We start from the raw sequence: 25,987 nt of genomic DNA on the forward strand, positions 1-25,987 counted from the left end.
AAGTTAATGACTACTCTCCACCTACTTCCTATATATTAAGTTGAAATGTCTTTAATATTAATGTTTATTGTGGGGGTGGTCTTAGTAGTGGTTCAGTTGTTAAGTCATCTCTCCCTTTTGCAACCCCACCAACTGCAGCCTGCCAGACTCCTCTGTCTATAGGATTCTCCAGGCCAGAATAATGGAGTGGGTTGCCATTTCCTTCTCCAAGGAATCTTCCCGACCCAGGGATCCAAATTGCATTTCCTACATTGTAGGCGGATTCTCTAACACTGAGCCACCAGGAAAGATCCCATTTTACCATAAGGATTTTTATTTTCTTCTCTTACTGAATTTGTTTCCCTTTTTTTAATGCAAAAATTTAATCTCTGCTTCCTAATGCTTTATTTTTTCTTCTCCCTCCTTCACTCTCCCTTCTTCCTTTTCTCTCTCTCTTAGCACATACACACATGCAGTTGCTCAGTAAGAAAGAAAAAGTATCTCATATTTCTTTCAGAAATATTTATGATTAGGAATAAACTGTGGACTGACAGGATCCTATAGACCACCAGAATGACAATGGTAGTCGGAAAAATTGTTCTGGAAACTCTAGAATTCTTAGGATATTTTCAAAATGACATGTGATTGCATTTTGATTATTTTGTATTGTTAATGCAATCAATATTGGTTGAGCACCTACAGTGAACCAATATTTAGGTCCAAGACTGGAAATTCAATGGTGAGAAACATCTGGCAGTGTCCTTGCTCTGTTGGAGCATATGGTATAGTAGGGACAGAGACATTAATGAGAGAATAATACATGAGAAGATGAAATTATAATCCATGTGCATAAAGTTTCAATCAAGCAAAAATAAATAAGCTCTAGAGATAAGCTGTTCAACGTTATGCCTCTAGTAAACAATAATACATAGTACACCTAGATATTTTCTAAGAAGGTAGGTGTCAAATTAAGTGTTCTACCCACAATTATTTTTCAAATGATTATGTAAAACCTGACATTAGAGAAGTCCTCTTTGCATTCCATTCCATAGACCACATAAAGGGGTGGGTATTAAATGTAGACTGAAGATTCAGGGACCTCTCTAAAGAAAGGCAATTGAGTAGAAATCTTAACTAAGAAGAGGTTTTCGTTTATTGTTTTTTGTTTAAAGAATGGAAAGGAGGAGTGAGGAAAAATGCTCCTGATTATAGTTTTGAGGTCAACTAACACATTGCATTATTATCTTCCAGATGATTATCTATGGTTATTTATACATAAAATATAGCATACTGTATAGTCTATCTTATAGCTGGAATAATAGAAACTATCTACAAATATAAGGCCCAGGTTTCTTCACCTATAAATTGAGGGATTACATAATCTGTTTCCTTAAGTGTTTTTTAGGTTTAAATCTAAAATTTCATGACTTTGTATATTTTCACAGATCATACCAAAAAATGTCATATTGGAAAAGCAATAATTATTCTTTGATTAAATATCAAATGTAAGCCATAAGAGGACTCTTCAGTCATTATCTGACCATCAAACTAAAACACATTTTCCTGAAACACCTCCTGCTTCATGTCCTATTCTCCCGTTCTAAACTCATGTGCAACTGCAACAATTCCTAGTAATGGAACCAATAAATGCTTAGTAATTAAATGATAGCAATAAAAATAAAATATATTAACATAGAAAAATATGATAAAATATATTTATAGTAAGTATAAATATAAAAATTACTGACCTAATCATATACTAAAACAATGTTAGACCCACAAAGATAACGTCTGACACTTTGGCAGAATTGAGAGAAAATAAGTTAACTTGGATAAAGTAGTATAAACAACATTTAGCAGAAGGCAATTTTCATATACTATTTCATTTGATCTCCACAAATTCTATGAAGTGTGTATTGAATGCAGGTTCAATCCCTGAGCCGGGAAGATCCCCTGGAGTAGGAAATGGCAACAGGTTTTAGTATTCTTGCCTGGAAATTTTCTATGGACAGAGGATCCTGGCAAGCTACACTCCATGGGGTCACAAAGAGTTGGACGCAACTGAGCAACTGAGCACACACACACATTTTAAAAGTATGGAAGTGTTTATTCTGATATCTCATCTAAAGAAATCCTAAAATTTAGGAATTTAAACCCTATTGAATCTTTGAATTGAATCTAATTGCTGTCAGATTCAAGTATCTACTTTCCACTTTGTAGGAATAATACCTACATTCTGAAAGTGCTAACTCCCTTCTTCTTCTCTCTTCTCTATGAAATATTTTCATTTTCTGCTCTCATTAAAAATTGTGTTTTGGAAAGGAACAATTAAATCTCTATGTAACCAGAAGAATAATCAAGCAGATCTGTCTTTATTGAGGTTCCATTAATATAGCCTCTAAACCACCATGTCAGAAGACCAGAAGTTTGTCTGCATGACATGGGTTCATCTTGGGGTATTTAAAGCCATACCTATTAGGCATATGCCAAATCTGCAAAAGATGTAAAAACTCACAAGCTCTATCAAGAAAGAGTACCTAATTCATATCATTAAAATTTAACCTTCATAATTATCCTTTCAGGGGTGACTGCTTGCCCTCTATGGATAAAGTTTGACTAAAGTTTAAATATTTACTGGACAGAATCAGTCCCAATCAAAGATTGTATGAATCTTTGACATTCATATTAGCCTTTCTTGCCCACCAGATGATGATGATGATGATAGATCACAAATAGATAAATATATTTTCAGATCAATAAACTTACTTTATTGGGTCATGCTAATTTGGATTGTTATTTATCACTATCAGCAGCAGCAGCAACATCACCTCCACTATGGTCATCAACATTGTCAACTCTTCATAAATTTGCAGATCACTGGGGTATTTATAAAGTATCTTCATATGAATCATCTTGTTTTTCTTCCCGTCAATAATTACATAAATTTGTCAAGATAATGTTTCCATTTTACAGGGAAAACGCATTCAAAGTAGGTGAGTGGATTGTCTAAGTTCACAAAGATGAGTAAAATAGATATAATCTAGCATCACTAGCATAATGGGGCTTCCCAGTTGGAGCTAGTGGTAAAGAACCCATCTGCCAATGCAGGAGATGCAACATGTGGATTTGATCCCTGGGTCAGAAAGATCCCCTGGCGTAGAAATGGCACCCTGCTCCAGTATTCTTGCCTGAAATATTCCATGAGCAGAGGAGCCTGGTAGGCTACAGTCCCTGGAGCTGCAAAGAATGGGACACGACTGAGCACAAGTTAGCATAACATAGATATCTAAATAAAATTTCTAATTGAAGTCTTATAACTCTAGATCTTATGCCACATGACCTATTTTAAAAACCATCTTCCATATACTATTTATCCCCTTAATGTAACTACTCTATTCAGTTCAGTTCAGTTCAGTTGATCAGTTGTGTCCGACTCTTTGTGACCCCATGGACTGTAGCACACAAGGCTTCCCTGTCCATCACCAACTCCTGAAGCTTACTCAAACTCACATCCATCGAGTTGGTGATACCATCCAACCATCTTATCCTCTGTCGTCCCCTTCTCTTCCCGCCTTCAATCTTTCCCAGCATCTGTGTCTTTTCAAATGAGTCAGTTCTTCACATGAGGTGGCCAAAGTATTGGAGTCTCAGCTTCAACATCAGTCCTTCCAATGAATATTCAGGACTGATTTCCTTTAGAATTGACTGGTTTGATCTCCTTGCAGTCCAAGGGACTCTCAAGAGTCTTTTCCAACACTGCGGTTCAAAAGCATCAGTTCTTCAATGCTCAGCTTTCTTTATAGTCCAACTCTCAAATCCATACCTGACTACTGGAAAAACCATAGCTTTGACTAGATGGACATTTGTCGGCAAAGTAATGTCTCAGGTTTTTAATATGCTGTCTAGGTTGGTCATAGCCTTTCTTCCGAGGAGCAAGAGTCTTTTAAATTCATGGCTGCAGTCACCATCTGCAGTGATTTTGGAGCCCAAGAAAATAAAATCTCTCATTGTTGCCATTGTTTCCCCATCTATTTGCCATGAAGTGATGGGACCAGATGCCATGATCTTAGTTTTCTGAATGTTGAGTTTTAAGCCAACTTTTTCACTCTCCTCTTTCACTTTCATCAAGAGGTTCCTCAGTTTTCTTTGCTTTCTGCCAAAAGGGTGGTGTCATCTGCATATCTGAGGTTATTGATATTTCTCCCAGCAATCTGGATTCCAGCTTGTGTTTCATTCAGCCCAGCATTTCATATGAAGTATCCTTCATATAAGTTAAATAAGCAGGGTGACAATATACAACCTTAACATACTCTTTTCCTTATTTGAAACAAGTCTGTTGTTCCATGTCCAGTTCTAACTGTTGCTTCTGGGACCTGCATACAGATTTCTCAGGAGGCAGGTAAGGTGGTCTGGTATTCCCATCTCTTTAAGAATTTTCCACAGTTTGTTGTGATCCACACAGTCAAAGACTTTGGAGTAGTCAATAAAGCAGAAGTAAATGTTCTTCTGGAACTCTCTTGCAAATGGTGACTGCAGTCATGAAATTAAAAAAGGCTTACTCCTTGGAAGGAAAGTTATGACCAACCTAGACAGCATATTAAAATCAGAGACATTACTTTGCCAACAAAAGTCTGTCTAGTCAAGGCTATGGTTTTTCCAGTAGTCATGTATGGATGTGAGTCTTGGGCTATAAAGAAAGTTGAGTGCCGAAAAATTGATTCTATTTGAATTGTGGTGTTGGAGAAGACTCTTGAGAGTCTCTTGGACTGCAAGGAGATCCAGCCAGTCTATTCTAAAGGAGATCAGTCCTGAGTGTTCATTGGAAGGACTGATGTTGAAGCTGAAACTCCAATACTTTGGCCACCATGTGAAAAACTGACTCATTGGAAAAGATCCTGATGTTGGGAAAGATTGAAGGCAGGAGGAGAAGGGGACGACAGAGGATAAGAGGGTTGGATGGCATCACTGACTCAATGGACATGAGTTTGAGTAAATTCGGGGAGTTGGTGATGGACAGGGAGGCCTGGCATGCTCCAGTCCATGGGGTTGCAAAGAGTCGGACATGACTGAGCAACTGAACTGAACTGAGCTTGCTTTTTTGATGATCCAATGGATGTTGGCCATTTGATCTCTGGTTCTGCTGCCTTTTCTAAATCCAGCTTGAACATCTGGAAGTTCACGGTTCACCTACTGTTGAAGCCTGGCTTGGAGAATTTTGAGCATTACTTCGCTAGTGTGTGAGATGAGTGCAATTGTGCAGTAGTTTGAACATTCTTTACTACTACTCTATTAGAGACATTATACTTTTTATTTATCATTATATATTAGGGACATTATAATTTTTATAATGTTATTCACATTTTCTAAATCATTTTAAAACAAATGTCATGGGATATTTAAATGTTATTAAATATGTATTTATAGCAAGTTTTGCAGTCTGTGGTCATCTTCTGATCCATAGCTATATCTTTTCTTATTGTCTTCAATTATTTTTGAAAATTCTTTAGGTGTTTTAAGGCCCACTTCCCATATGGTGGTAGTGGTGGGTTTCCTTCACACCTCCAATAAGCAATTCTGGGACACCAGCAGGATGCCCAAGAATTCAACCCAACTCTGATACTATAAACCAGGCAGCATCAGATTCCACAGGTTAAGTGCTTAGTCCTACAAGAATACCCCTTCCTCCCACAGCCAAACACTTTAGATACCAGTTCCCATGCCCAGGTTGTTACCTGTACTGCTGATCAACTGGCTGTAAAGTAGAGATTACCACAATTCCTTTCTTGGATTTAATTGTTTGCTAGAGCAGTTTCCAAGACTATAGGTATATTATGAAAGGATGTAACTGAGGAATAGCCAGATGAAGGAGATGCATAGGGCATGCTATAGCAAAAGGATATGGAGCTTCCATGATCTCTCTGAATATACCGCTCTCCCCCAACTCCACATATTCAGCATCCAGGAAGCTCTTTAAACTCCATCCTTTTGGGTTTTCATAGAGGTTCCATTACCTAGGCATGATGGATTATATCATTGGCCACTGTGGTTTGATTCAATCTCTAGCCTCCCTGTCTCCCCAAAGGTCAGGGATAGGACTGAAAGCTCCAATCCTATAATCATATGATTGGATTCACGGATGACCAGCTGTCCTCTTTAAGTGCTTTCCAAAAGCCACCTCATTAACATAACAGAAACCACCTTTATTGCTCTTATCATTTAGGAAATTCCAAGATATTTTTAGGAGCCCTATGCCAGAAAAGCAAACAAAGACCAAATAAACCACAATAGCACAAAATTCTCTCAAATTTTAGCACTGTGTGATTACTATGACGTCCTCAAAATTCTCAAATGTCCATCTGAAATAAATGTCATGGTATCAGGTAAGACCTCCATAACACTGAATCTAGACTCCATACCTTAATAAATCTTTAGCAACTTGTGAAGTTGCTAAAGTGAGGTTATACAAAGTTTAATTGACAGTTACTTCCCTGGTGGCTCAGATAGCAAAGCGCCTGCCTATAATGTGGGAGACCTGGGTTCAATCCCTGAATCGGGAAGATCCTCTGGAGAAGGAAATGGTAACCCACTCCAGTATTCTTGCCTGGAAAATCTGATGGACGGAGGAGCCTGGTGGGCTGCAGTCCATGGGGTCACAAAGAGTTGAACGTGACTGAGTGACTTCACTTTCACTCTCACTTTACCTTATACATCCAAGTTAGCTGTCCTAAAGATCTCATTGTTTTCTTTTAGAAAAAAAAAATAGAAAAAAATAAATAAATAAAAAGAAATCCAATTAAACAGAGTTGGAAGACCAGAAGGGGGTGCTCTCACATCCTGTGAACATAGCAAAGCCCACAAGAAGAAAAACTTAGCTCAGCCAATGAAAAGCCATAGGCTATCTGTTTAACATAGCTCTCCTAACTTCCTTTTCCTCTCTATAAAAACATTCTCCTTTCCTCCTTTTGGACTTGCACATGTCTCACCATGGTTAACAAGGGCTTCCTTGGTGGCTCAGATGGTAAAGAATCTGCCTGCAATGCGGGAGACCTGGGTTAGATACCTGGGTTGGGAAGATCCCCTGGGGGAGGGCATGTCAACACTGTCCAATATTCTTGCCTGGAGAATCCCATGGACAGAGGAGCTTGGTAGGCTACAGTCCATTGGGTCACAAAGAGTCTGACATGACTGAGAGATTAAGCACACCATGGTTGTAGACCCCAAATTGCAATTCTGTGAATAAACCTACCTTTGCTGGAGAAATATCTGGGTTTTCTGGTCAACACCTTCCCATAATTTGACATATCTGAGATCAGATCATAGTTCCAAAGCTCTTTGTGAACTTTGTATGATTCTCCATTAAATAAATGGTAACTGGGTTGTGAAGATTTAATAGGATAGTGCTGCAGCTGCTAAGTTGCTTCAGTCATGTTTGACTCTTTGTGACCCTATGGACTGTAGCCCACCAGGCTCCTCTGTCCATAAGGATTCTCCAGGTAAGAATACTGGAGTGGGTTGCTATTCCCTTCTCCAGAGGATCTTCCTGACCCAGAGAAGATTGAACCTTCTGCATTGGCAAGTTGGTTCTTTACCACTAGCACCACCTGGGAAGCCCAATAGGATAATACATGTAAGCAATTAGTACAGTAACTTCCCCAGAGAAAGTAGTCAGTCAATAAATAATAGCAACAACAATACTAAAATGATTAATAATTATTTTTTTCTTTTCTTTAGAAGTAAGTAAACTTTGTTTCTTCCTATGGTTTTCTTTGATTCTTATTTTGTCCTGAAAGTCACATAAAACAAAACCATCCCATCTCCATGTATCTATAGTGAACTGACTATAGAGAACACAGTAAATACTTTAACAGGTCACCTTCCTTGGTGGCTCAGATGGTAAAGAATCTGACTACAATGCAGGAGACCCGGGTTCGAGAAGATGCCCTAAAGAAGGAAATGGCAACCCAGATAAGCATTCTTGCCTGGGAAATCCCATAGATAGAGGAGCCTGGTGGTCTACAGTCCATGGGGTCATAAAGAGTAGGACACAGCTGGACAACTAACACTAAAATAAAAACAATAATAATTACTGATAATCATGCTTTGTGTTGGTCTTTTTCTTACATTACGTAATATATTAATGACAGTCTTGTAAGGCAAGTGTTATTTTATTAAGTTTTAACGTGTGAGTATACTCTGGTCCAAAAGTTGTCATTTCAATAAGAAATAGATACAAGATTTAAACCTGGATTACCTGGCTGTTCTCTTCCCAATATACTTTTCTACCTACCAGATTAGGCTAGATTTATGTCGCAGGAAACAAAATTGCAAACATATGAGGGATTTGGTATATTACTTCCATCATTTTGTAAGCAGTAAATCTTGGGCACAAATTTTTTGTTTAATTCAATGGTGAAATTGTAGGTACAATGAAGATCAATGGGAAAGACATTTATTTTGAATATGGTAATGTCTAAAATCCCTTAACTCATACAAGAAAGATATTAGTACTTCTAGACATATGCTTGAAGATGTTTGCCATGTTTAAAATCTTGGAATGGATTCTGATGGTGTTACTGAAATTGGTTTAAATGGAGAGTTGGGATTTGGGGCTTACACCCAGCAGCTTGACTGAGCAAAAGATGTTTATCTAATGTAATCTTGTGACATTCTGCAGACCTGGAATTTGAAGGTGACATATCATATGTCACAAGTTTACAGCTGCTAACAGCCACAAAATTAGACACTGAGGAAGAGTAAAGATTGGATGTGGCAACACGGCTGAATTCAAGGTGATAGCCAATGTGACATTTCTTTGTTTAGTTGTAAGATTTTGAATATAAATATAATGGGCCACAAAGTTCTGGACTTGAAGAATTTTATATGCCTGAAGGGAATATAGTACCTGAAAGTATGATGATTTAAAAACAATTAATCAGTGTATTTTTTGCTTGCGAGTTCAGTAAAGGAGTTAAATTCTTCCTGTAGCAGGCCTTTTGGCTCAGCCAGTTGCTGATTACCTTTTCAGGATAACAATAGCAAGAATTCACAAAACAGACAGATTTGCTGGAAACTCTGAGCATGAGGATCACTTTGGGCATGAAACACAGAAGGGAGGAATGTTCTGGCACCATTACCACATGTGGTCACAATAACAAAAAGGGGAAAATACAAAAAATTTTATATATATATATATATATATATATATATATATTCATTATGCAAAATAAAATTCTGTACTGAGATGTTACTTAGCTTATTTGAAAAATAACAGACCAGGATGCCTCTGATTTATGGGAAATTTTGGCTTGGTGTTTCTCTCATCTTGAAGAATTTTTAGACTTTCCCTCATATTTAATTATTTAGAATATTGAAGAATACCAAAGAAAGATTTTGTCCCACTGAGGAAAATCTCAGTATTATACAATATGTATTAGTTTCTTTTTTCACAGAAAAACAGAAACAGATTTATAATTCTTTCCAATCTACCTCTCAAACAGCCAGAATGGCAAGGATCAACCTGGCAGAATGACAACCAAAATTGTTCTTCTAATAGAATGTATATTCTGGGAGTCAATACTGAAATAAACAATGAAATAATCAAGAAAATAAGTAAGATAACTTCAAAGTTTTAAGCTATGAAGGAAATAAAATAATGCAGTGTAATAGAGAATATAATAGAGAATTGAGAGCATTCATTTTCTATTTCTGCATAACAAATTCCCAGAAATCTTGCAATTTAACATAACATGATTTATCAACTCATAATTTTCCTAGATCTGGAATCTGGGCATGAGTTAACCAGGCAATCTGTTCAAGGTCTCATCAAGTTGAAATCAGGATGCAAACTGGAGTTACAGTCTCATGTGGAGCTCAGGTCTTCTTCCAAACACATTAGTGTTGATGGCAGAGTTCAGTTCCTTGCAATTGTAGGACTAAGGTCCTAATTTCTTACTGGCTCTTGGCCAGAGGTAATCTCAGCATCCTTGAGGCCACCCTGAGGCTTATGTCATTTGACAGTCTCTGCAGACTCTCTTACAAAATGATTTTTTGTTTCTTCCATGTAAACAGATGGATATTTCTGCTTTCAAAGGACTTGCTTGATTATGTTAAGGCCACCCAGAATAATTGTCCTTTAGATTAATTTATAGTCAACTTTTTAGGAACTTTAATTATATCTGCATACTGTGTGTGCTAAGTTGCTTCAGTCCTGTCTGACTCTTTGCAATCCTATGGACTGTAGACCACCAGGCTTCTCTGTCCAAGAGTTTCTCCATGCAAGAATAGTGGAGTGGGTTGCCATGCCCTCCTCCAGTGGATCTTCCCAACCCAGGGATCAAATCCACATCTCTTATATCTTCTGAATTGGTTGGGGTGGGGGGTGGGGTGGTTACCACTAGTGCCACCTGGGAAGCCTACATCTGCATACTCCCTTGTGTCAAATAACATGGCATAATTCCTGACAGTGATATTCTAATATATTCACAGATCTTATGCACCCTCAAAGAGAGTGGATTATACATGGATATGAGTAATTGTCAGTCATCTTAGATTTCTGACTACTACAGAGGTAAGCCCATAACTTTTAATTAGCAGAGCCAAGAAAGACTTCCTAAGGAAGTCATATTTGAGTTGGAACTTGAATATTGGGAAGCAGTCATATAATAATCACAGAAAAAATATTCAAGCAGAAGAAATGACTTGTGTGAAAGCTCTGTCTTGGGAGTAACTTTGTAGGTATAGGAAACATAAAGCCCAAGTGCCAAGGGAAGAAAGATAACGTTACGGAGGAGCTTCAATTTTTAAGATATTTAATGGGCCACATTATATGATTCTAATGAAATTTGAATTCAATAGGAAATTCAATAGGAAATATTAGGATGATTTAAGTAGTAAAGTATCATGATCTATTTCCTTATAAATTTCAAAATCTTTCAGGTTGCTTTTCATGAGTACTTTTTATATTTGGTAATTTAAAATGCTCAAAAATTCAATTACTTAGATGCAATGAAAACATCCTTTGAAAGACAATAAATAAACCAACAATCATGAAAGAAGATATAAGTAACAAGTATAGTACTATACTTATTTTAAAAATTGACTTATAGTAAAATAAAAAACAACCTCTGCATAAGAGAACTCTAGGCCAAGCTGATTTAATGGTGAATTATACCAAGTATTTAAGAAAGAAAAAGCATAATTCTTTAAAAATTCATCCAGAAATTTGAAGAAAGAATACATCTAAATCATTCTATAAGATAGTGTACTTTGCATGCCAAAGCCAGACAAAGAAATTATAAGAGAAAGAAATTACAGGCTTGCATTTCTTACAAATATATGTCCAAAGACTCTTAATGCAGTTTCGTTAAGTCAAATCACGTATAAAAAGGATAATACATCATGATCAAAATTATTCTATCACACTAATGCCAGATTTGTTTAATATTTTGATAATTGACCTCATCAATTTAATTAACCATATTAACTGACTAAAAAATATGACTCTCTCAGTAGGTGTAGAGAAAAATGTATCATAATCCAATATCGATTCCTGGAAAAAGAGTCTCATAAACCTAGAAACAAAAGTCATATTCCTTAGTCTAATAAAGGGCATTTGTGAAAATCTTACAATTCATACCACACTTAGTGATAAAATACTCAAATGATTTTCCTTGAAAGTTAGGAATGGACAAAGATACTCGGCCTGATCATTTCTATTCAATATTGTAATAGATGTTTTAGCCAGTACAGTAAGAAAAAGATAATGACTTGAGTGACTATATAGAATTAAAAGAAAAATGCTTGAATTCTTCTCCTCCCTGAAGATCACCAGCTTGTTTAGATGTGCATGTATAACATTCAGTCTTCTTTAGAATAAGGTTGGCCTTGGCCTCACCCCAATGTTTTTCCTTAAATAGCTGAGGTAAAGGTAGAGGAGAAGAATAGAAAATGGTGCATGGTGGATGACTGTGGAACTTGTTGATAGGAAAAGAGCATTTATTTTCTTGTTTCCAGCAGCATAGCTGCTGGACATCATTTAGTATTTCAAACATACCTTATCTTTTGTCTCCTGTTTTAAAAAAAAAAACAAACATTATTTATTTAATTTAGACTAAAAATTCAGTTCAGTTCAGTTGCTCAATCATGTCTGACTCTTTGCAACCCCATGGACTGCAGCACACTAAGCCTCCCTGTCCATCACCAACTCCCTGAGTTTACTCAAACTCTTGTGCATCGAGTTGGTGATGCCATCCAACCATCTCATCCTGTTGTCCCCTTCTCTTCCTGCCTTCAATCTTTCCCAGCATCAGGATCTTTTCCAATGAGTCAGTTCTTCACATCAGGGGACCAAAGTATTGGGTTTTCAGCTTCAACATCCGTCCTTCCAATGAATATTCAGGACTGATTTCTTTTAGGATGGACTGGTTGGATCTCTTTGCAGTCCAAGGGACTTCTCCAACACCACAGCCAAAAGCATCAATTCTTCGGTTCTCAGATTTCTTTACAGTCCGACTCTCACATTCATACATGACTACTGGAAAAATCATAGCCTTCACTAGATGGACATTTTTTGGCAAGGTAATGTCTCTGCTTTTTAATATGTTGTCTAGATTGGTCATAACTTTTCTTCTAAGACTAAAAGTATTAGTGTATAAAAGTTATTCATATTATTTTAATCTTATTTAATCATATCTATCCTATAATGTATGCATTACCAACTTATATTTCATTTTCTAACCTTAATGTGGCAGAGATCATAAGTGGCATAGCTATAACTTGATCCCAGTTCCTTTGATATCAATTCCCCTGCATGTTCTCATACACAAACATCTTGCTACCCATGTCAGTGTTCTGAGCTTTCTCTAGCCAAAATTTTAAATATGGATAATTGTTGCTTCTAATATAGCTGTATTAAAACAGTTTTAAAGTTAAATGAACTAGAAAATATATATTAAGTCATATATGTGTGAATTTTGCAATATCCTTTCATTTTCAGCCTGAAATAGAATCTTTGAAGTAGAATGTTTTTATATCCCCTTGCTTTTTCTATGCTACAATTTTTATAAATATCCTTGGTCTGTGTTCTACCTCTAAAGGCCTAGGAATATAATACAGAATATATAAATTATACATTAGATATCATAATATTATAGAGCACCCCAGGTGGCCTGGTGGATCAAACACAAGATTAAGTGTGAAGAAATTTGAGTGAAACAACTCTTGCTATTACAATGCTTACTCTTTCTTTCTTCTCTTTTTTCTCTATATTCCTTTTCTTTCCATTTTATCCTTTTTTTAAAAAAACTACATAAGCCTTCTCTCCAGACAACTTCTTTAACTAGTATCGTTTTCCTCAGCTCCATCCCTTAGGAAATAGGCCAGTAAAAACACTGACTTCACTCTCTGATTTTACCATGAGAAATTTTTCATTTTCTCCAAAATATCTCCTTCTTGAGCCTGTCTTTCAAACAATCCTTGTTAATGTAAATAACTGACAAAGCAACAAGCATTATACCAGGCATTTAGGAAGATGATAAATAAACTAAATACATAGTAGTTTTGCTTCCATTTCTATCACCTTGAAAATTTTATGTCATAATCTTTTCTGTCACTACATTATGAGATAAATGCGAAAGGAAAAAGAGAAACAATTGCTTTTAGCACTATTTGCTTTTTGCTTCAGATTTTCCCCTTGTAAGAAGAGACATTAATGATTTTGAACAATATAAAAATAGTTTCATAGACTAGAATCAGTAGTCCAACTAGTAGATTTAAAAGACATGAATGGATTTGTTAAGACTATATTCAGAGTACACAGACACTATATGCAATTTATTTCTTATAGAACTTGCAATTCTCTTAATTTCTATTATATGAATTTAACAGATAACAGAGAGCCAGAGACTCAAAGAAAATCACCCAAATGCTGCTGCTGCTGCTAAGTCGCTTCATTCGTGTCGGACTCTGTGCGACCCCATAGACGGAAGCCCACCATGCTCCCCCGTCCCTGGGATTCTCCAAGCAAGAACACTGGAGTGGGTTGCTATTTCCTTCTCCAATGCATGAAAGTGAAAAGTGAAAGGGAAGTCGCTCAGTCATGTCCAACTCTTAGCGACCCCATGGACTGCAGCCTACCAGGCTCCTCTGTCCATGGGATTTTCCAGGCAAGAGTACTGGAGTGGGGTGCAATTGCCTTCTCCATCACCCAAATGAGTAAATGCCAATGCTAAAATTGGAAATTTCAGGTCTCTCTGACATCAAAAACTCTTATTAGTAACATGATCTTTGATATGTGCTTTGAGCTTCAAATTTCTCAGCTGAAAAAGAAGGTGGATGGTGGTCACTCATTTCCTTCTCAGGTATTTACTGAGTTATAAGCACAGAAATGACACGTAACCTAATAAGGTGGCAAGTATTCACAATCATACTGAAAAATGAACAGCCAGAAACTGATTTCAGATACTCTGAAAGAGAGAAACGTGATTCTACATTTTATCCCCATGTACACAAGAAATATTTGAAGTAGGGGTGGTCAGGGAAGACTCCCCTGAAAAATTTGCTTTTCAGTTCACACCTGGAGCATAAGAGGAAAGTAACTAAACAGAGGGGGAGAGGGTGGGCAAGTTGCCCTTGGAAAGTTCTGAAAGAGAAAACAATGGGAGAAGGTGCTGGTGGTGAGAAGAGCATGTTTTTTTCTAGGACCCGAGCTTTGTCAATGGAACTGGATGTGGTATAAGAGAGGTTCCCACAACAAACTCTTTCTAACCACTGTGGTTGCTCTGTGGCTTAAAGTCAAACAGAGGCAAAGCTAACCAGCGGAAAGTGCTTTGTAAATGAGAAATCACGATGTTGACGTGAAGGTTTGTGGAAGTTTGCTGATTTCTTATTTTAAAAGACTATAACATTTCCCCTAAACTATTCTTGAAGTCTTAGCACTGAGTGGAATCTTTTCATGGCGTGAAATTGGGGTTTATGGAGGAGCTTCTGTTTCCACAGTGACAGAGCTGGAGACAATTCTTAACAGACGTTAGCTTAACACTTTGGGTGAAAATATGCTTCAAAGTATCAAATATGCAGCCTCTGGCTGTTTCTAAAGAAGTTACCCTCAGACTGATGATTGTGCATTTGTAGGTTGATTTTAAATGTGGGCTTCTTTAGCTGAAGTGGGGAGAGCTAGGGAAACCCAGTTGTTTCATAAGCCAGAGGACAGAGAAGAATTCTCCCCACTGGTAAGTGAAGGAAGAACAAGAGAGAAATGTTTAAGCTGGTGACGGATGGGTTGGTAGGTGAGTTTTCCTGCAGCAAAAGACAACAAATGTCCATCTAGTCAAAGCTATGGTTTTTCCAGTAGTATTGTACGGAGGTGAGTGCTGGACAATAAGGAAGGCTAAATGCTGAAGAATTGATGCTTTTGAACTGTGGGGCTGGAAAAAGCTCTTGAGAGTCCCTGGACAGCAAAGGGATCAAATCAGTCAACCCTAAAGGAAATCAACCCTGAATATTCATTGAAAGAACTGATGCTGAAGCTAACGCTCTGATACTTGGCCACTTGATGCGAAGAGCCATTGGAAAAGACCCTGATGCTGAGAAAGACTAAGAGCAGGAGAAGGGCGTGACAGAGGATGAGATGGTTGGATGACATCATTGACTCATTAGGCTTGAATTTGAGCAAATTCCAGCAGATAGTGAAGGACAAAGAAGCACAGCATTCTGTAGTCCATGGGGTTGCAGAGTGGGATACAACTTAGCAACTGAACAGCAATAACTAGGGAACAAATTTCCACCTGAAAGTCTTGCCGACCTTCCTCCCAGGTTTGCTGTCTAGTGAGGACTGCCCCACACTCTCTCTGCAGTGCCAGAGATGGGGATAGAGACTTGTCTCCTTCCTTAAAAAAAAAAAAATGTTTTTTTTAACTGGAGGATAATCACTTTAGAATGGTGTTGGTTTCTGCCTTACAACAACTCAAATTAGCCGTAAATATATAATATATCCAGGACTTCCTTGTTGACAGCTAGTTGTAAAGTAATCCACCTGCTGATGCAGAAGGCATAAGAGACGCGGATTCAATCCCCGCCTTGGGAAGATCCCCTGGAGGAGGGCATGTCAGCCCCCTCCAGTATTCTTCCCTGGAGATTTCCATGGACTGAGGAACCTGGCAGGCTGTAGTCCATAGTGTCGCACAGACAGACACGACGGAATTGCTGTAGTACACATGTAACCACGAAGCTGGTGACTGTACTGTTCCTGCTGTCTGTTAGATTAGACAATCTTCATTCATTCAGAAGCTCTTCTTAGACCATATTCAATGTGTTAAATGATGTGCTGAGGGTTTTAAGAAAAAAGATATAGGCTCTGTTTTAGGGAAGTCCAGACACATTCGGGCTTCCCTGAAATCTCAGTTGGTAAAGAATCTGCCTGCAATGCAGGAGACCCTGGCTGAATTTCTGGGTCAGGAATATCTGCTGGAGAAGGGATAAGAAACCCACTCCTGTATTCTTGGACTTCCCTTGTGGCTCAGGTGGTAAAGAATCCACCTGCAGTGTGGGAGACCTGGGTTCAATCCCTGGGTTGGGAAGATCCCCTGGAAAAGGGAAAGGCTACCCACTCCAGTATTCTTGCCTGGAGAACTCCATGGACTGTACAGTCCATGGGGTAGCGAAGAGTTGGACATGACTGAGTGACTTTCACTTTCGGAGACATATTCAGTATACGCATGTGCTCAGTCACTTCAGTCACGTCCAACTCTTTGCGTGCCTTTGCGTCCTCCTCCAGGCGATCTTCCCGACCCAGGGTTCGAACCCATGTCTCCTGCATCTCCTGCACTGCAGGTAGGTTTTTGCCCACTGAGCCACCTGGGAAGCCCATATTAAGCACACATGACGTACATGCCAGTACTTCTCCTTTCATTCTTGTAGCAGACTTCATGAGTCATTTACAGAACAGTGCTCTCAAAAACTATCTCAGCATGGTGTAACTGATTACACGGTTGGTTTGAATGGTAAAGCTTTTTCTTACAGTGTCACTGCAGAAATACTCATGAATATATTACTGTGTTCCTACATTATTTTTGAAGTCCATTGGATTGCCCAGTTTCTGCTACATGAATATACACACCAAGAAAGGATAAGTTCTCTAACAATGTTTTATTTTATTTTTCTCCTATCAGTCTTATATTTGGTATCCCAAGTGGCTTCCTACCACAAATGCCCAGTTTCTGACATTTCTAAGTGCCTTTCACATTGTGAAGTCTGCAAATGATTTTAAGAAAGAGTTGCACGGATATTAAAGATAAGCTTTTTGCTTCTGGTATGAGGATTACAATCTCTTTCACTCAAGTGTGTCTTCAGCGGGAATTTATGGAGTGCTTTGAATATTCATTGGAAGGACTGATGCTGAAGCTGAAGCTCCAATACTTTGGCCACCTGATGTGAAGAACTGACTCATTGGAAAAGATCCTGATGTGGGGAAAGATTGAAAGGACGAGAAGAGGATGACAGAGGACTGAGATGGTTGGATGACGTCACTGACTCGATGGATATGAGTTTGAGCAAGCTCCAGGAGTTGGTGAAGGACAGGGAAGCCCGGCATGCTGCATTCCATGGGGTCGCAAAGAGTTGGACATGACTGAGTGACTGAACTGAATTTGTGAATATACACTGCAGATTTGGGGACAATGAGAAACCATTTTTGACATCAGTTTAATGGAGGAGATGTGTATGAAAATAAAAACCAATCATAACAAAGCAAGGCTGGAGGAACATACAAAGTTCTAGTGAATCCAGGGAAGAAAAAGATTAATTCTGCTGGCAATCATAAAATGTGTCAAAAGGAAGGAATATTTGAGCTGGATCTTGAAGGGTAAGTGGAGTGCTGTAGGCTGAGAGGATGAACACTAGCTTTTTAAGGAAAAGAATGACAGAAGAGCTGAATACACTGAGGTTTGAAAATGCATTATACAAAACAAGGCTGATAAAATTGTTTGGGCTAGATTATGAACAGACTTAAATTCCAGGTTCATAATACTACAAATGAAAAAGCAAATAATATCCCTGACTTGTTTATTAACATTATTTCCATTTTGTGTATTTTCTAGGCTGATGAAATGTCCACAAACCAAGGAACTATTGGTTCTTGCCATAAATGACCTAGTTCATCAACATGGGAAATCTTTTGCGACCTCCCAGAAAGAAAAGGAAAAGAAGGACAGGAGGAAGGAAGGGGAAAAAGAAAGGAGGGAGAGAGGAATGGAGAGAAAGTGAGAGTGATGAAGATAGAGAGAAATCATAACTAAAGGAAAAAGACAAAGAGGAGAAAGTAGAGAGGGAAAGAAAAAGAAGAAATCATTTGGGTTCACTGCCAATAAGAATTAGGAAAGCTGATTTCTTAAGATAAACTGAAGTAAAACAAAATACGCTCCATATGTTGAAACTGTATACTTAGTTTGAGATAAACAAAAACATGTTTGGAGAATAGCTGCCATAATTAAAAAGAAATTAAAAGAAAGAAAGAAAAACCATCTGGGGATAAATATATATTTAAACACACACACAGACAAAAACACACAGTGATTCCAAAACTTGGAGTTTTTCTTGATTTAAGTAAACTCTCCTGTTGCAAAAGGGCATTGCGTCAGTTTTTGCCCAAACGCCGAGCACCCCATGTTCCACACTGGAGCTCTACAGAGCTACTCAGCATTACTCAAACACGAGAAGACCTTTCCAAAGCCTGTCCTTTGCCCCTGCTTTCTTCCCTGCTATGAATGCACTTTTCCTTTTGGCTGACTCCGACTCACTCCGAGTACCCAGCTCAGATGGCAGCTACTCCCAATAGTGTGCCAGACGCCCAGCAAGGTTGATGATGGCTTCTTCATCTGGGAACTCTAGCATGTCTATCAGTTTCCTGTGGCTGCCGTAATAAAATGCTGCAAACTGGGTGTCTTAACACAACAGTTTGCTGTTTCACAATTCTGGAGGCTAGAAGTCTGATACCAGGTTCAAAATCAGGTTTGGGTACATCTAAGGACTTTGAGGGAGAGTGTAGTCTACAATGTCCTTCTAGCTTCTAATGATGGCTGGCAATCTTTTGTATTCTTTGGACTATAGTTGCATCACTCCAATCTCAGTCTTCATCTTCACATGGTGTTCTCCCTGTGTCTCTTGTGTCTTCATGTGGCCATCTTCTTATAAGGACACCAATTGTGTTGGGTTAGGGCCCCACTCTATTCCAGTACAATCTGGTTTTAATTTATAAGTCACATCTAAGACCGTCTTATTTCCAACAGATTTGAATTCCCTTTCTGAGGTAATGGGGAGTAGAACTTCAACTTATCCTCTGAGGAACATAATTCAACTCATAGCAACAAGACTACTCCATATCTGGTTTCACTGAAAAATTCAGATGCTTGCCTGTTTGTGTCCCCAATCCCCAAAGAAGTTGATAAGAAACTTCATTTCAAGAAATAGTTTCCATGACTGAGCATAGTTAATTTAATAAACTCATAGTTCATGTCTTCCAAATTGAGTTAGAGTATTTCTTATTAAAGCTACAAGGAAGGGACTTCCCTGGTGGCCCAGTGGTTAAGAATCCACCTTCCAATGCCTTCCAAGGCAGGTGACATAGGTTTGATCCCTGGTCGGGGAAATAATATTCCCCAGGCTCGGGGACAACTAAGCCTGTTCTTCACAACTACTGAGCCCAGACACCCTAGAACCCCCATGCCTCAACTAAGACCAGATGCAGCCAAATAAATAAATATTTTTAAATAAATAAATAAAGCTCAAAGGAGGTTAGGAGGCAGTTAAATTGATACTTGAGGGAAAACACATAGCACATGGTGACGTCCTTTTCATTACACTCCTCAAAGAGATGTTGTCTGTTAAAGTGGGCAATGTGGCACAGGAGGATCCTCACCTGGAGTCACCTAAAGGGATGAGGATCCCTGAGAAAAAAAGACCCATGTTTAAGTGTAGTTCTCTCTAGGTCACTATACAGTATTGATACTATTGCTTCTCTTCTGTTTGCCTCAGCTTATCCTCAGAAGATGAGAATTAGACAAGAAAGAGTGATTTTAAAATTTAAAGAAGCGTAAGAACTCTCTTTTCAAATGAAGTCTTTCTCAAATTCCCAATTTAAATAGCAGCTTTTTGTGAGGCTGCCTGAGACCAGGTGAAGAAAGTAAGCCCGAATGCCCCTGGATTAGTCATTCCCAGGATGACTTCTCCACAAGAAGTTCCAAAGAATTCTGGAAACACAGATTTAAAACTACTCAATCAGATGAAAGTCTAGTTTTGGTATATAGTCACAGACATAGAGGATCATAGTTAAAAAAAAAAAAAAGGAAAGAAGAAATAAGAAAAGAGGGAGGAAGAGGAGAGGAAGGAGAAGAGGAAGAGGAAAGGGGAAAGATGGAAAACATATTAGAAAATAAAGAACAGCATGTATACTATCTATGGTGAAACAGATCACCAGCCCAGGTGGGATGCATGAGACAAGTGCTCGGGCCTGGTGCACTGGGAAGACCCAGAGGAGTCGGGTGAAGAGGGAGGTGGGAGGGGGGATCGGGATGGGGAATAAGTGTAAATCTATGGCTGATTCATATCAATGTATGACAAAACCCACTGAAATGTTGTGAAGTAATTAGCCTCCAACTAATAAAAAAAATAAAAAAAAAAAAAAAAAAAGATACTAGGGGGGAAAATTGTAAAGAGGGCCAAAGATCTTGAACAAAACTTTTCATAGCCATAAAAATATCCTCTCCAATTTTATCTTAATACTCATATACTAAATTCTAAATTAAGTTAGCCTTATTTTGTACATGTACATTGTTGTTTTTAGCCACATTATAACTGTACAATCACAAAGGCAATACAGTCTGAAGGAGAAACAGAGAACGTGGACAACTACATGCAAACTTCAACTAGTGGATCAAACGAAGATGGGTTTGTTGTATGCAAGTTAGTCATATCGGAAATAACTTTACCATAACTACTTTGCATTTTCTGCCCCAGCAGTCATAAATTGTGTTCCCAGGGAATACAGTGTGTTGTAGGCTTCTTTTCCTTGCTGAATGCTAAACCTTCATTTTGACATAACCATCTCTTACCTTCAACCTGTATTCTTCTTTCCAAATGTAACTTAACATTCTTTAGGAAGCCTTCTCTGAACACCCACGTCCGATTAACTTCATTCTTCTCCATGTGCCTCTGTGTATCATCTGTATTTTGATAGAATTGATACCTTTGTACTAGCACTCTGAATTGTAGTCTATCCAACTGCTGCTTATGTACAAATAGTGAGTCTTCTGGAGCGGTCTCATTTGTGTCTTAATGCCCCTGTGCCAGCACTTACTCACTGTGCCAGGCACATGATGGGTATTTGTATATGATTGCTGAATGCATGAGTTAATGTAAAGGAGAGTCTGTTTCAAACTGTTTTAAAGTTTTCAGGTAATCTTGGAAAAGTATCAGGATGAGAGTGGGCATAATTTGAATGTCAGTATTCTATTTAACTTGTACAAGAGAAATGAAATATTGCAGTCAAATATCTAGTGGCTTTATATTCCCAATTCTACAGTCATGAAGAGGGAACACAGAAAATGAACTTTTTTTTTTTCAAACTTATCTTGGAAATTAGCCCAAGAGCCAAATGTTTTATTTTAATGGTATGTTTCTTCTCTCAGACCACAACTAGTAAACATTTCAGATCACACATACACACAATGTTTGTTTGTATTTACTGTAATTCCCTATGCAACTCCAGATGCTTGGACCAGTTAGGCATCTAATACATGTTTGATGAATTAAAGAATAAATGAAGGGACCCTTGAATAAAATGAGCTTAGATTCTGACATCCATTAGCAAGCTGTTACCAGTTTTCATCTGTCTAGTTTAAATGTAGGCCGTCCATTTGGAGAGAGGGAATGGAAAAACACGGTACAAAGGACTGATCTGTTCAATGCTTTTGAATCAGTAATTAAAATATAATCACTTATAAAACATTTGCTACAACATGATGGAGAATACTGGATTCTGACTTTGGCTTAGTCTCCATGTTGCTATGTGAGATTAACTTTTTTACCTAACAAGATAGAGCTTGGTTCCACCTACATTAATATATTCTGACTTTATGGGACAAAGATCATAGTTTCTTTAAATCTGATACAGTCTAGTATGATTCTGATATGATTATATATGTGATTGGACCATGACAATATGTGTACATCCCAGGGAGCCTTTTAATTTGGTATGCTTGGTAGACAGGCATCAACTTAAAGTTTTACTTTAAAGAAATAAAATATTGTCTCTTTGATTAATTTCTAGGGAAAGTTGTTGGAAAAAGTTCATACTCTGTGCCTCAGGCAACATACCTCTGGCTCTATATTTCTATTGCACTCTATATTCAAAACATCTGTCATTAAGTGTAGACCTTCTTAGAGGAAAATTTTATTGAATATGATTTGGAAGTAGACTATAGCTCTTGGAATGGGAATGGCAAAAGATCTTACTTCCTACCTTATCAAATGTTTCTTCCAATTATGTATCATACTGCCCTGAGAATTCTGGCAAATTAAGCATTCTTTACCTTCTTACACTCCCCACTCACTTTGTAAATTATTTCCCTGATTGATGTCAGGGTGATATGCCATGTCTGATCATGTATTTATAGACCAGCTTAAAGCTCAGAGTGAAAAAAAAAAAAAGCTCAGAGTGCTTTCATCTGCATTATCTTGATGGAGCCTCACAAATCTTAGGAGATGTAGCTCATGAAATGGAGAGCTACTCATTTCTCAAATAGGAAATTGAGGCTCAGCGCTTTCAAGATTTATGAAAGGATAGATAATGAAAATGGATGAATCTGAGCATTTGATTTCTGGTTCAAGGGTTATTAACTATGTCTTAGTGCTTTAATGAGCATTCAAGAAACAGCTTTCCTCATTCATACATTCTTTCTTCCAATATATTTAGTGAACATCTATTATTTGCAGGTATTGTGTCTGGTGTTGGTGTTATAATGGGAATCAAGCCAAAACCCCTTATTTCATTAAGTTTTTAATAAGGGAGGAAAAGATAGAGACAATTACAAAGCTTACTATCTCACTCAGAGAAGCACATAAACAAACACAATCACTAATTGGAAGGACTCATCACTTTTGTCACTGTTTGGATAAATCAAGCAAAAGAAGGTACGCTTTGAACTGGTCCGGTGGTTAAGACATGGCCTTCTAATACAGAGAACATGGGTTTGACCCCTGGTCAGGGAATTAAGGGCTTCCCTGGTGGCTCAGAAGTAAAGAATCTGCCTGCAATGCAGGAGACATGGGTTCATCCCTGGGTTAGGAAGACCCCTTGGAGGAGGAAATGGCCACCCATTCCAATATTCTTGCCTGGAGAATCCCAAAGACAGAGGAGCCTGGCGGGCCATACAGTCACAAAGACTCAGACGTGACTGAAGCGATTGACCACACATGCCTGCAGGAACTCAGATTGCATATGCCATGGGGCAACTAAGCCTGCAACTGAGCCTGAACTCTCTGGAGTACCACAACTAGAGAGACGCCTACATGCCCCAACAAGAGCCCACGTGCTGCAACTAAGACCTGATGCAGACAAATAACTTTTTTTTAATCAAAAAAGAAAGATAAGCTTCACCTGTGAACTGCAGTCTGATAAATTGTTTTTTCTTCTGATTTAATTCACTGACCAACTGGAGAAAATGTAACACACTAGCCGTAATCAGCGCTTTTGAATTGTGGTGCTGGAGAAGATTCTTGAGAGTCCCTTGGACTGCAAGGAGATCAAACCAGTCAATCCTAAAGGAATTGACTAAAGGAAATGCTGCATATTCATTGAAAGGACTGGTGCTGAAGCTGAAGCTCCAATACTTCAGCCATCTGATGGGAAGAACTGACTAATTAGAAAAGACTCTGATGCTGGGAAAGATTGATGGCAGGAGGAGAAGGGAACAACAGAGGATAAGATGGTTGGATGGCATCACTGACTCAATGGACATGAGTTTCAGCAAACTCCAGGAGATAGTGAAGGACAAGGAGGTCTGGTGTTGCAAAGAATAGGACATGACTTAGCAATGAACAACAACAAACCATACAGCAAGTACCCGGGCCTGGGAATAAATCAGTGTGATAAGTTTCCTTTTCTGCTTGGAAATTTTTATTTCTATAGGACCTTCTGTAACAAAAGAACAGTATGCCTCTAGAGTACCGAAAGTAAGGAAATTTGGAGGACTATCCAAAAATTATGACTCTTTTTCAAAGCAGCCACAGATAAAAGAAGTTGTGTTCATCTCTGCTCTTCCAAAATTGTGTCTTCCAAATTGTTCTCCCATAAGTGACATCAGGAGTTTCCTAATTTCACAGTTTCAATTTGTCCAATTCCTCTCTTGATAATTCTTAAACCAGTGTAGAAACTACTTGTAATCATTGTAAGTATTCTTGGGTATAAGGAAATGGTGGCAAACACTTCTTCCTAACAAGAAGGAACTATTTAAAGAATGTGTAAGGAAGACAAAAATGGAAGTTATTATTTGAGTTACTACTTGTAGTGGCTTTATTTCACTCAACTGAAAATACGTCCAATCATGGGAAAGAGCAAGCTACTATAATTGGGGAAAGAATATCTCAGAATTTTATCAGAACTGGAACATGAGCTTTGGATGGAAGAATTTTAAAATGATACGCTGAGAAAGAGAACCAAACTGTCAATCCTTCTCTCCCCTGCCTTCTCCCCCTTGGCCTTTGGGATTAGCAGATGCAAACTAGTATATATAGAATGAATAACTAACAAGGTCCTACTGTATAGCACAGGGAATTATATTCAGTATCCTGTCATAAATCGTAATGGACAAGAAATGAAAAATAACCTATATGTTTAACTGAATTACTATGCTGTATAGCAGACATTAATACAACATGGTAAATCATCTACACTTCAATAAAATAGGAAAGAAAAAAAAGAAAGACAGACAATACTTCACCGTTAAGGACAAGACATGGTTTATCATGTAACTGAATGCGATAAAGATATTCTAGGGATCTGTGAGATCAACGGGATTATTCATGTGGTTGATTCCCCAGATAAAAGCTTTTGTGATTCCAATTTGAGTATATGTGCTGCCAAAGTCAGCACTCCTTTTGTGATTCCAAATGGACAAATATTTATCTTCACTAGATTTGTACATAGTGTAACTGGTATTCATCAAATTTTCTTCCTTCTAGGCTATGAAATAGAACATGCAGTACTTGGGTAGCCTGCAATAAAAGACTAGCTTGGCTGATTTAGCGGATTTCTTAGGTTTGATTTTTCACAGAGTGAGCTGGGCCATTTGTCCTTGAGATGGTTTGGCACTTTGGGGAAAATCTATATTGCAGGAGCATGTGTTTGATTGACCATACAGTAGGACATCGGAGGCTGAAACTGACAAAATTGGACCACAGCTTGCTGCAAAGCCTTGTGTGGATATCAGGGCCAGGCCAGGGTTTTGACAGCAGATGGAATTTGCAGGTAGCCTCCATGGTCATCTCAAGTTTCCAGAAAGGGTATGGAATACCCTTTTCATGGAAATTGAGCTGACAGATGTGTACCGCTGGTTCTCTGTAATTACCTACTGCTTTCTGGACCAGACCCTCAGTTGCTATTCAAACTCAGCGTGAAACATTTTTTTCTGAAGAATCAGGCAGAGAAGACCTAAATGTCACTGTTTTAAAAAATGTATACACTTCCCATTTAAAAACAGAAGCAAATATCATTAACATTTAGAGTTGAGGGAAAAGCTTGATGTTGATTTAAAATGTTTGAGACACAGGACACTTCCCAGGTGGTGCAATGGTGAAAGAATACTCCTGCCAATACAAGAGACACACAGTCAATCCCTGGGTTGGGGTAATCCCCTGGAGGAGGGCATGGCAATCCACTATTATTCTTGCCTGGAAAATTCCATGGAGAGAGGCCTGGCAGGCTGTGGTGCACGCGGTTGCAAAGAGTTGGACATGACTG

At 38.2% G+C, this 25,987-nt stretch overlaps 1 pseudogene; it reads left to right on the forward strand.

The window, feature by feature from the left end:
* The first annotated feature begins 24,062 nt into the window (after positions 1-24,062).
* LOC122679079 lies at positions 24,063-25,769 on the forward strand (annotated as a pseudogene).
* Positions 25,770-25,987: the final 218 nt, after the last annotated feature.

The sequence above is a fragment of the Cervus elaphus genome, chromosome 21 (assembly GCF_910594005.1).
Source record: "Cervus elaphus chromosome 21, mCerEla1.1, whole genome shotgun sequence".
In the NCBI taxonomy this organism is placed as follows: Eukaryota; Metazoa; Chordata; class Mammalia; order Artiodactyla; family Cervidae; genus Cervus; species Cervus elaphus.